This window comes from Cricetulus griseus, chromosome 6 (genome assembly GCF_003668045.3).
Source record: "Cricetulus griseus strain 17A/GY chromosome 6, alternate assembly CriGri-PICRH-1.0, whole genome shotgun sequence".
Taxonomy (NCBI): domain Eukaryota; kingdom Metazoa; phylum Chordata; class Mammalia; order Rodentia; family Cricetidae; genus Cricetulus; species Cricetulus griseus.
In genome coordinates, this window is record NC_048599.1 from 8,818,078 (window position 1) to 8,821,907 (window position 3,830).

Consider the following 3,830-nt stretch of genomic DNA (forward strand, 5'->3'; position numbering starts at 1 on the left):
GTATTTATAATTAAATTGGCTCAGCAGTATTTCTGCCACTCGCTCAAATATGTTAGCCTGGGAAGGTTGTCCACCCAGAGACCTCAGAAACCAGAACCATGGTTAACTTCCTGGAGCCAAGACATAGTGCTGGGAAACACAGCTCTGATGGGCAAAAGAGCCGAGAACATTGTTGCAAGGGTCATCATCTCATCTGCCAAGCAAGTGATGTGAGACAGGGATGAGCTTGAGCAGAAACACAGTAAAGACATGCGACCCTCTAATACATTCTTCAGGCTATGGTGCTGTGGTGACCCCAACCACAGAATTATTTCATTGCTACTTCATAACCGTGACTTTGCTAGTGTTATCATAACGTAAACATCTGCTATGCAGGATAACTGGTATGTGGCTCCTGTGAAAGGGTCCTTCGACCCCCAGACCTTGCCTCTGTAACCCTTGGAGCAGCGCAGAAGGGAGAGCTAGTGTCTGGCTGCAGTGTTGGGTGGAGACCTATAGTTGGCGGTGTGTGGACTGAACCAAAAGGATGCCAGGTAGGATGCTGCCAGTCAAAAAGGATAAAACACCCCATCCTCATGCAGCTAACCGACTAGTGATAGGAGACAGCACAACCAAACACTTAAATAAAGACCATGTGTCAGAAAGGGTGATTAGCGTAAATGTGACTGACCGCCCCAGCAAGATAAGGAAGGTAGGCAGTTCTGCCATGGGAAGGAACGCCACTGGGGAGGCGAGAAGCAATAACTAGAAAACACAAACTCAACCCGGAACAAATGCATGCTACAAAGTGTCCAAACACTTCCCGGCTTTAGACTGTGTCACACAGGCGTAATGAATGTATTTGTCATTTTTGTGGCAGTATGTATGTGGGTGCCCCCACACACGCAAAAAAAAAAAAAAAAAAAAACCTGCAGCTTCTCTCTATGCTCCACCTGCTTGATGAGGGAGACCTCAGAGGCAGGAATGGACTAACCTCGCTAGCAGGAAGTAATTTGATCCTGTCCCTGCAGGGGGCGCCCAAGGATCATAACTGCACTCCCCAGGCATTCAAGCCCACAGCATGGGAATTTGTATTTGACTCAAAGTTTATTTGTACGTTATTTTGTCCTGACAAGGTTTGAAACGCTCGTGTCTTCCCACTGCACGTAGCGTCTAACTCAAATTCGGAATCAAGGCCAGACTTCCTCTCTGATTATTGTGTAACACTTTTCCTGGAGAGTCATGCACAAACATCTACTCACCCCAGACAGGGAACCAATGACAGAACACAGGAAGAACACCACAAGAGTCCAAGCGAACCAATGGACTGATTGATAGCTGGGAAACCAGCATAGGACTGTTCCAGACCCCCTGAGCATGAGTGTCAGTTTGGAGGTCTGGTTAATCTATGGGGCCTCTGGCAGTGGATCAGTATTTATCTGTAGTACACGAAAGGACTTTGGGAGCCCACTCCACATAGAGGGACACTCTCTCAGCCTAGACACACGGGGGAGGGTCTAGGCCCTGCTCCAAATGATGTGACAGACATTGAAGATACCCTATGGAAGGCCTCACCTTCCCTGGGGAGCAGAAAGGGGACGCGATGAGGGTTGGCAGGGGGGCAGGGGAGGAGGGGAAGGAGAGGGAACTGGGACTGACATGTAAAACAAACTTGTTTCTAATTTAAATTTTTTAAAAAGAGAGAGAGAGAGAGAACCAATGGATTTGCCGGGGTTACTTACAGGACTATGTGAGAGGGGCTGCTGGGAGGAACATAGAGGACTCAAAGGCCCTTGGTCCAGTCAGCATGCCACAGTTTCAGAGTCCGAACTGACCCTGCAGCCAGACACCAGCTCCTCCATGTGAGTCTGGTCCAAGGGTTACAGCTCCCAGGACTGGGGTTTGAGGGGACTATGGGTTCTTTTCTCCCGCTGCTAAGAGGCCCAGGACCCTTTCCCTCCAGAAGATACAGGAGCAGGGCACCATCTTGGATGGAGAGGCCAGATCCCTCTCCAGACACAGAACCTTCCAGCACCTTGATACTGCCCTTGATCCCCCCAACTCTGAGAAATGCATTTCTGTTGCTTATGAGTTACCAGTTACCCAGCCTCCGGGGTTCTTTGTTATAGCAGTGCAGATCCACTAAGACAGAGTCTTTCATAAACATTCCCACCTCTGCAAGCAGCTCTGTAGCTCCCTCTGGCCATTTCCTCGGAAGTGCTTTCTCTTCCGCTAGACCAGAGCAAGGGGGAAGAAGACCACACCCGTTCATTACTGAGTAAATAAATGCATGCGAGAATAAGCAGCCAGTGCTTAAGGATGAAAGAGTGATGTGAGATACAAGATGGCCGCTGGGGCATTCGTTCGATTACAATGTTCAAGAGTCCATGTTTGTGTCTGCATTGTTTTATTTCCTAGGTGTGGTATCATGCACCTCACACATACTGTGGTCTTGTGAGCCTGTGGCCTGAATAACCTCCTTTCGTCACCAGGTGACACCATGGCTCCAAACTTTAATTTTTCTTCTGCTCAAAGTCTTAGGAACCATAAGTACTACAAAGCAGGACACAAAATCAAGTAAGCCACACTCAGGGCCAAAATATAGCTATCCCTTGCTGGTTTCAATTTGTAATTTCTTCTTACCAGGGAAGGTTTATCTTTTTTTCAAAGATACCTGAATATACGGGATTTTTAGACCTTTGTGGAATAGACCACTCTCTGGCTTAGTGTACGGCTCACGGGCAGAGAACTTGACTAGCACCTATAATGACTTGAGTTCAGTCCCCAGAACCACAAAAAGATTAAAAAAGAAAGGAAACCATTATCTAATTAATCCACTTACATCAGTGACCAAGCAGCTGTGACTGAAAAAGCACTCATCAGTTAGGATCACAGCTATTGTCCGATATAAATTCCCTGATGTGATCCATCCAGTGGGGATTTGTTCAGAATTAGTGTTCACTCTGCACTTAGCAGGGCACCCACCCCCACAGGACTGCTGCTCACAGAGGGGTCTGATTGGCACTGATGTGGACATCTTAGTTATTTACGCTCGTCTAAAGCACTTCAGATACTTTTCTAGGTTCTACTCTGACCTCTCCATTCTGGAAGTCAAACCTCAGCTACCTAAAGAATACCAGTCCAGAGAAAGCCAATCAGATTCGCCAAGACTGTGCAAGCCTAGATCAAGCCAATCAGATTACGCAGTACAATGAAAGCCTGGGGGTGGGGAGCACTGCAGAGAATGGGTTCCCAGAGGCCAAGGCGCCCAGGCAGAGCGACCAGGAGCTCTCTGAAGCTATAGTGAAAACATCTGGAATTCGGTGACTCAGAGTTGGGGGGATTGTAGGAGTCAGCTAGCAAGCAAGGTAACTTCAGCGTTATTCCCTAAGGTTTGCTGTCACTGGACGCTGCCAAACCCAGAATCTAAGGACAGTCTATGCTATAGACGGAGTCTATGGCATTGTTTTCCTAGTTCTTCTGATGGGTCCTGCTAGAGGTATCTCACTGTTTGCACGGAGCACCATGAAGAGGTTCATTTACATGTGGTAAAACGTTATCCCTTAAAACTTCCTCCAAGAAAACCAAGAAGGCAGGGGAATGTGGCAATATTCTTGAGGTTGTGGTGGGGTGTGGATAAACAGACAGCTCTCGGTTGGAATTCGGTCTAAAGAAGGGAAAGCCACCCTTTGCGCGTTGCTACAGAGCATGTGCGCGTTGTGCTGATGTTCATGCTTCCTGCTTTAGAAACCCCTTTATAAACCTGCTTTATAAACACTCGGGGAGCTTGAGCAGTTTGTACATGGAAAGTGGACCCAGGTCATGATGAGTGACAGGCTGAGAGGACATCA